Source organism: Ursus arctos, unplaced genomic scaffold (genome assembly GCF_023065955.2).
Source record: "Ursus arctos isolate Adak ecotype North America unplaced genomic scaffold, UrsArc2.0 scaffold_10, whole genome shotgun sequence".
Lineage (NCBI taxonomy): Eukaryota > Metazoa > Chordata > Mammalia > Carnivora > Ursidae > Ursus > Ursus arctos.
Genome location: NW_026622764.1, coordinates 68240608 through 68249657, shown reverse-complemented (window position 1 = coordinate 68249657; position 9050 = coordinate 68240608). Strand labels below are relative to the sequence as shown.

The 9050-nt window shown below is 47.8% G+C and overlaps 1 non-coding gene across 1 annotated transcript; it reads right to left on the bottom strand.

Annotated features, from left to right (window-relative positions):
- Positions 1–8638: 8638 nt before the first annotated feature.
- On the bottom strand, positions 8639–8741 carry LOC113251559 (small nucleolar RNA U13). Its single transcript, XR_003314537.1, has one exon. It is a non-coding gene; the product is annotated as a small nucleolar RNA U13 (small nucleolar RNA).
- Positions 8742–9050: the final 309 nt, after the last annotated feature.

The window sequence follows — 9050 nt, the reverse complement described above, 5'->3', positions numbered from 1 at the left end:
TTGGGGCCACTTTCTCAGAGGTTGTCATGGTCAGATGCTGATTTACTCTCATTCTCTTGCCTGATCCCCAACTTCTGTGTGGCCCCGTCTCCCACACATATGTAAACCACGGCAAAAGGGAAGTCTTTCAGGCTGGCATTCAGGAAGAGAGCCTTTAAATATGAATGGTTTCCTCCTTCTTCGAACACCTAGGGCATTCCCACTTTACACTATAGTGGTTTACCATTATTTCTTCTCTAAATATTTTATTTGGGTTTACCCCAGTCTCCTCCACTACCTTGTAAATTCCATGAGTCAAAAGCCTTTGTCTTACATTTCTCTTGTATATATTTTTAAAAGATTTTATTTATTTATTTGACAGAGAGAGCCCAAGAAGGGGGAGCAGCAGGCAGAGGGAGAGGGAGAAGCAGGCTCCCTGCTGAGGAGGGAGTCTGACTTGGGACTCCATCCCAGGACCCTGGGATCGTGACCTGAGCCGAAGGCAGCCGCTTAATGAACTGAGCCACCCAGACGCCCAGACATTAAGGTTCAAAGCCGAAGGCTAGGAAAGAATTCTCAAGACGTCTTTGGTGCAAACAGGTGGTTTTATTAAAGCACGGGGACAGGACTGTGGACAGAAAGAGCTGCGTCTCTTGTATATTTTTAACCACTAGAATGCTATGAGTTTAGTAGATGCCCAATGAGTACCAATGGGTTAATTCCTTCTTTTGATGTGACAGAAGACTGTGGAAGTTTTGTTTTCTCTAGTAGATAGAAACCTTCATGAGGACAGAAACTATGTATTCATCATTTTGGGATCTTATGCAGCATCCAGTTTAATTTATTGCTCAGGATACAGGCTCAGTAATTCTCCCGGGGAGACTGAATAGACAAGGCAGCGAGAGGCAGACCAAGTTTTGCGATGGTCTCACCGGAGCAATGTAGTGTTAGAAATGGGGATGGGTGGTATTTAGATTTTCTTCCTTGCATGAGAGCACTTACCTAGCATGGTTTGACCACTCTCTTCTTCTGGCACATTTTCTTCATTTGGCTTCCCACAAGACTCCACCCACCTGCTGTCTCCCCAGCTCATCCCGTTCCCGGTCCTCCCCAGCCTCCTCGTGGGGGAGAGCTCAGGCTTGGTGTGAAGCTCTCTTGGGCGTGTTCTTACATTTAAACTGAATCTCTGAGTATTCTTCTTTACATTTGCCAATTTCTAAGGTTTTGTCTCTAATTTTTTTTTTTTACCTCCAGCCTTTTTTTTTTTTTTTTAAACCTCCAGACTAAAAATATCCAGTTGCCCTCGTGTCTACTTAATATATCACTTTCTCCTCCAGGGGTCCTTGTCTTAATACATGGCAAGTCTGCACTAATTGCTTGGGACAAAGCGTTGGGGTCAACTCTGACTCTTCTTTCAGTATATCCAGTTCTGAGCAAACTGTCAGTTTTGCCTTCAACAGATATTTAAAAAATCTGGCCTTCCTCACCCTGCCATCTCTCTCCACCGTGTTCTGAGCTTCCACCATCACCACAACATGAGCTCTGTGAGGGCGCCTGTTTTGTTTGTTGTGGTATCTTTAGTTCCTGGTAGATTGCCTGGTACATCGTAGGGCCTTAGTACCCGTTTAATGAGTAAATCTCTTGCCTCGATTATCGCAGTAGTCTCTGAACTCGGGACTTGTCAACCTCAGCACTAGTGACATTCTGGGCTGGGTAATTCTCTGGTGGGGCCTTGTGTGCGCTGAGGATGGTCAGCAGCGTTGCTGGCTACTATCCACTGGATGCCACTTGCACCCTCCCCTCCCACCTCAAGTTGTGACAACCAAAAATGTCTCCAGACTTGTCAAATGTCCACTAGGGGCAGAACCCCTGCCATAGTTGGTATTCTGCTTTCTGCTGGTGCCCCCATAGTCCCTGAGCAGCCAGATCGACTCTCTAAACTTGTTAAGACAAACCATTGCTTCCCATCGACTCAGTGTAAAATCCAAACACCTTACAACAGCTCTCTCTTCTCCTCTGACCTTGTCCCTCCCACTGCTCTCTCTGTCTCAGACCCATTCCTCGCTTATCTTTGGATATACCAGGCATGTCTCTGAACCTTAGGGCCTCTACGCTTGCTATCCCCATACCTGGAATACCCTGCTTCCAGACCCCCTCAGGAAGCCTATAAAGCAGCATTCTAGCCTTGGCCCTCCATATTGCTCCACCTTGCTTCTGGGCCTTGATAGCTCTTACCACCTCTTGACGGACAAACGTGTCTAGGATAGTTCCTGGCAGTGGTTAGGTACTCAAAACACGTGTGTTGAGTGAATGACAAATGGACAGATGGGTGGACACAGAAGACAGTGGTTTATTGAGGTCTTCACTGGCCTCCTTCCTCTTCTGTCTTTGGCTCTCTCACAATTCTTGCCAAATCATGGTTGATTCTCTTTCCTCCTAACGTATGACCAGAACTCTACACATGGTATGAAACCAACCCACGTAGACAACAAAAAGCCTCACAGGGACTATCTTCCAGACACTAACTTGGACTCAGTCCCATTTATGTCCCAGGATTTAGGCTTTCTTTGGAGTTATCCAGGCAACTCCTTCGTCTTGGCGTGGTCATGGGCAAGTTACTTCTCCCACCTGTGCTCCAGGCCTTTGTCTATTAAATGCGATCATGTACGACAGAATTCCTAGAGCTATTGTGAGGATTAGGAGAATCAATTACATGTAAAGTGCTTAAGCATGTGGCAAGCACTGGATAAATATTTGCTAGTATTATTCATCCGTGTATATGTTGTTTTCATGAGAATTTCTTCATGATGCTGTCTTCGTAAGGATTTGGTGCCTGGTGATGTGACAAAGCTTTGAAAGTTCCTGCAAGACACATGGACTGACAGCCTGCTGTATGCTACACGCTGTGCCAGGTACTGGGGATATGGGTTGAATAGGACGAATCGGGTCTTTGTCTTCCTGGAATTTACGTGCTATTTTGAGGATACAGAGACAATAAGCAGATAAGTGAAAAATTATGAGCTAGTGGTAAATGTGATGATAAAAATAAAATAGGGTGAGGAGGTGGGGAGGGATTGGGGAGGGACTTGGTGTAGGTCTCCTGATCTAGAAAAGCTGCTTTCCAAGGTAATTTTAAGCTGTTACCTGAATGACAAAAGACAGCAGCCAGCCAGACACCCAGGGCAAGAATTTTTCAAGCACAGTAACTGGTTCATGCAGAGCCCTAAGCAGGGATCAGGGGTGGTGTGTTTGAGGAGAAGAAGGCAGGCCAGGGTTGGGAGGGTGGGGTGAATGTCGGGGAGAGTAGAAGAAGGTAAGGTCAGAGGGGTCGAGTCCTGTGCATTGTCAACCGCACGAAGGGGGTTGGATATATTTTTTAGAAGGCTGGGGAATCATTGGAAGGTTTAAAATGGGAGAATGACATTTTACAAAGATCCCTCTGACTGCTGCTGGGTTGAGAATGGCCTGTGGAGAGGCAACCCTTAAAATAGGGACACCAGTGGGGGACAGTGACAAGTAAAACACATGGCCAGTGGGGCTGATTGTGATGGAGGTTCTGTCACAAGGTGATGCTTAGATGCAGCTCTGAATCTTGTTACTAACGTGAGGCATCATCCCACCAGCCAGGATGAGGTCCCCACATCGCTGACCCGTCCCCCCGACCCAGGACAGTGATTGGCTCACCCCTTCGGCCCTCTTGCTTTTTTTTTTCCTTTCCCAGGAGGTTTTACTGTAAATTTGTAATTTGATCATTGTGTGTGTGTTGGGGTGGAGGGGGAGGCTAGATTCCCTTTACTTCTAGAACTTTCTTTCATGGTTCCCAGCAATATTAAGATAAGCTAAAATTGTGTGGAATCTACCGGGGGAGAACAACAGTGTCCAAATAAAGACTGACCAAGAATTCTGTCTGTGCTGACAATGGACTATTTATTAAATATCAGCTTTTTGACAGTGATAGTAACTACATGTGAATAATATTTAAGAATCTTGAAAAAAACACCGAGACTTCTTCTAAAGGTTAAAAACAGAAAGGCCCCTTGTGCTCCCATTCCATAAATTCTATTATGAATGAGGCTGTATGTTTCACATTTAATAAACAGTCACTGGTTTGGAAGGATTTCTTTTCTGGATCTAGTGGACTGAAGGCCAGAGTTGTTGTTGTTGTTTTTTTCCCTGTTCTCATTTACAGCACTATTTATAGACCTACCACTTTCCATACTTAGAATACTTTCCAGAATGCAGGAAAGAGGCCAAATGAAGTTGCTACAGGTCTTCTACCTTCTGATTATTCGCAAGGGGCGAACCATCCTGATAAGAAGGCCAAGTCCCCGAAGCAACGGTCTTTGATCCGGGCCATGTCAGCTGTGTCCTCCGTTTGTCCATACAAGATCTTCTTGGGCAGCCTGTTTTAGGGTTGCCAGATCAAATTACAGGACAGCCACTTAAATTTGAATTTAAGGTTTTAGAAAAATGAGTCTTTTTTAGGATCAGTAGGTCCCAAGCTTTATATGGACAGATAGTGGTCGTTTATTTGAAATGCAAATGGAATGGGGGCATCCTGTGTTTTTATTTCCTAAGGTGGCAGCCCTAGCCCCGGTCGGGGATGGCTGTGAGGGCTCCTCTGCCGTGGGGGCCACTAACACCGCACATCGGCTGTCTCCTTGGGCCTGCCCATCTCCGGTCACCCGCTTCCCTCAACCCATTTGGATTGCAAATGGGCATTGTCACTGGAGTGAACAGCTCTCTTTACTTACCTTCCTGTGTCTCAGTTAGACTCCATGGCTGTACTTAGGACATTCTCTCCTTCCCCTACAGTGGGAGCCCTATAGCAGAAGCTATTTTCCACCCATCCGTCCATCCATCCATCCATCCATCCATCCATCCATCCATCCATCCATCCAATAGGTATTTATAGAACACCTTTTAAGTCCCAGACACCAGGCAGCAAATCCACGATCTCCCTGGGAACATGTCATGTGGACAACTCATGTTCTGTCTTGGAGCCAGCTTCCTGGAAGTCCTCCAGAGCCTAGGAAGCAGCTGTTACAATGAATAAAACAGCTCTGAGTCCAGCATCTCTGGGCTTGTCCAGCTGAGCCTGTATATCTCGGATGCCACCGGTTGCCCTGGAATTAGCCCTGACCTGTGACGTGTGCTACAGAGAAGCTGAAAGCCAGACAGGACGGTCCTGTTGTATCAATTAGGGAAGGCTACTTGTAACAGACCTCCACACGTATAATCACACTAGAAGTCTAGTACTTCTGGGAAGGTGTAAAGATTTGTGGGGCAACCCCCTCAGCACACTCATTTGGGGACTTGGACTGGCAGAGGCTCTGTCACCTTCACCAGGTCACTGGTCACTTCCAAGGTTGCCCAGGGGTCATCATCAATCCAGCCAGCCATGAGAGGACCAAAGCATGGAGGTGTGCATGGGAGATTTGACCAGGCCTGTAATGGCCCACATCACCTCCTCTCAGATCCCTTGGATAGCCGCATGGTCACGCCTAGTTGCAAGGGCGGCCAGGCAGCATGTGCCTGGAAAGAAGAAATGAACATGGATTCGGTTAACTTCTCTGAGCCTCAGTCCCCTCTTTTGCTAAATACTCCACTGATTGCCTTCCAAGGCCAGTTCGTAGAATCTCTGCTGGGACCCACCACTGGCAGGGGGCAACATTCCCTAGCTCCCCTTTCCCAGCATCAGACTTCCCACCCCCACCCTGGGGAGAAAGGAGACCTGATCCCTCTTCCGTTTTCCCATCTGCCTGCTTCTTGGTTCTTGCCCTTCTCAAACCAGCTGCCTAGAGCAAAGCCACTTTATCTCACAGGTTGTGTTCCAATAGTTCACTTACTGCTGGTCACTTTGCAACTTGGAGTGCATTTCTCCATAAAAGCAGCTGTATGTGGATCGCTGCTGAAGCCCGGCCCCTGACTCAAGGCAACTCGAAGAGGGGGAGGTGCTGGAGGGAGGCTCTGGCACCTGGGCAGTTCCCCCAGTAGCTTCTGAGAAGGCTCTGCAGTGGGGAGTGCGGGTGGAGTTCCTCGGGCCCCAGAGGCTCTGTGAGTGGCTGGTTCCCATGGCAACCATGGGGTGGCCTCCACAGCAGTGGGAACTGAGTAGTCTTAGTTCAAAGCTGATGGTAAGCTTAGTGCTTATAAACCTGGAATTGCCTGTGGCTGCAACCCGGAGCAGAGCGCCTTTCCAGTTGGGATACTTCGTTACCAGCATGCCCTATGCAGCGCGGTGTCCATTTCATTGAAACAAACACTTAATTGATCATCTGCTTGCCAAACACCAGGGTGGGTACTGGGAACCCCGGGAATAAGACGCAGTCATGGGCCCTTGCATGCCAGCCTGGAGGGCGAGATGAACATAGATGTACAACAGAAGGGGACAGTGACCTGGGCAGGGAGGAGGTAGTCGGGAAGGCTCTGGGAGGAGAGACTTGGTCTGAGCCGTGGCCACAGCATGTGCAGAAATGTGGAGCGAAACTGCAAAGTACTTTGACAAGGTCAAGTGCAGAGTGAGTGTGTGTGTGTGTGTGTGTGTGTGTGTGTGTGCTTGTGTGTGTGTGTGGGGGGGGCTATGGCATGGTTGCTGTTGGCAGGCACGGGATCAGGAGCACTGTAAGGACCTGAAGGCATGAGGACCTGGAAGTCTTCTCAGAGATGAGCATTTGAGGTGGGCGGGTCCGCTGAATCCATGAATATTTTCAAAAATTTTTATCTAGTTTTAGCTTCCTTGAATTCATATAAATGGAAGAAAAACATGGGGATGTTTCTCCAATGTTTGGTGTATCTAACCCACTGACAAGTCCCATCTCTACCCTCCAGAGGATCCTGACTGTGTTCTGGCCTGGAGACTGAAGCTGTAACCCTCTGCAGCGTTGGCAGACTTGTCATCACAGTGTCTGCCCTGCAGGGGGCGTCTTTGCACATAGTGAGCGTTCTTTCCCTTGGCTCAGCTCTCCCTGGCATCTACCTTCTACACCCGAGGCCCACCTTAAGGTCCAAGTGTCCACACTCCCCAGATGGCCAACCGTCCCGGTTTTAGCACCAAAAATCCCACGTCCCATGAAACTTCTCAGTCTCAGGGTTAACCTTCAGGACAGAGAGGAAAGTCTGAGCCCAGACCTCAGGTTTATAGGATATTGACCGGCAGGGAGGTCACCGAAAGAAGGGCTGGCTTTGGACCAGGCCTGCCCATCTGAAGTTTGCTTTCTCTGCTCAGTCTTCCTTTGCGTGATCTTGGAGAAGGTAGTTCATCTTTTGGAACATTAGTTTCCTCACCTGTTTATAGTATAAAGAATACTTATCTGAAGGGAATGGAAATAATGTATGTTAAACACGGTCACGTAGGAAGTGTTCAGTGACTGATGTTATTTTCTAGGGTGAAGGCATATCAAACGGTCATCATAGAATGTGAAAAAGTGTAGTGAGCTTTTATATTGAAGGTTGAGGACACAAAGGAGGAGCATATAACTGCCTCTGGGGGTCAGGGAGGTCCTACAATTACTACTAATTGCTGACAAGACTGGGGGTGGGGCTTCTCCTGCCTCTCACACATCCACTGTGGACTGTGATTGAAAGTCAGAGAAAAAGGAAATGCAGTATAGTGAGAACATACTGAGTAGCAAAAAAATGTGAGTGGTGAGGTAACAGACATAAGTACAAGCAGTCTCTAAATTTCAGTTTAGTTCATGGTGGGGGAAAAATCTGTAGGTGGGACAGTCTAAAGTCTGCAAGGGCTCTGGAGGAGAGAGCTGGGTAGGCTTGGTCACAGAGTACAGGCATTCCAGAATTCTCGGGAAGTTCTAGAACATTCTAGTATATTCTGGAATGCACTTCCTGTGGGTGAAGCCAGAGGGCAGGGAGAAGTTCACACGATTCTGTTTGTGAGTAAGAGATTGGGTTTGTTGACTCGTCTGCCTGTGGGGTGCCCCAGAGAGGACCACGGCAGCATTGTATTCACGTCTGGAGAGTTCTGCCCCTTTAAAGAGCCCAGAACTCCAGATAGTGAAGCAAACTTCCTCCAAGAGTGTAGCCAGGTCTAAACTGTACTGTGATTTTTTTCTTTTTCCAGAAAGCCTGGATAATATTAAGTGTGGAAAATCACTACCTTCCTCCTATCCCCCTCCACACATGGATGTCTCCTCTCCAAGGTCGTCTTTTGTGCTAAAGCTGTGGAGAAGGCACTTTTCTTTCTTGTTCAGGAATCACAGCTCCTTGACACTCGAGAATGTCATTGACAATGACATGAAGCAAGATTAGTGATGTGCTGGTCTCCAATCTCTCAAGAACGCTTCATCTCTCAGGACCAATGGCTCCAGTAATGGTGATGGGCAAGATGATGTTGGAAGGAACAGCTGGATCTGGTGCGTTGCCTCATATACCATCCAAAATGGTGGAGAATTAATTACCAGCCTTATTTCCCACCCAGAACTGTGTGAGGAGGCAGCTTATTATCAAGGGCAAGTCTGGATCTGCTGTCCTGTGGGGACCGGAACAAATGTTCTGCCCTGACTTCTCTGTTAAGCCATCTTTCTTCCTTCCTTCCTTTCTTCCTTCCTCCCTCCCTCCCTCCCTCCCTCCCTCCCTCCCTCCCTCCCTCTCTTTCTTTCTTTCTTTCTTTCTTTCTTTCTTTCTTTCTCCTCCAAGTTCACGTCAGACAGGTAATGTGCCGAGGTTGTAACAAGGTTGGAGGGAGGCATGTGGCCCACAATGGTGTGAACACCCAATCATCACGCTTGTAGCTACAAAAGGATCCATTAAGCCATCTTTCCACCCTTCACTCTGCGAGGACTAAACATCATTACCAGGACCGGGTGCACCCTGTTAAATGTTGAGCTGCTACCTGGAGGACCACTGAGAGGTGACAGTGACCCATGCACATTTAAAATGTCAGCTCCTGGGGCATCTGGGTGGCTCAGTCGGTTGAGCATCTGCCTTTGGCTCGGGTCATGAGCCCAGGGCTCTGGATCAAGCTTCTCCCTCTCCCTCTCCCTGCTGCTCCTGCCTGTGTTCTCTCTCTCTCTCTCTCTCTCTCTGTCAAATAAATAAATAAAATCTTAAAA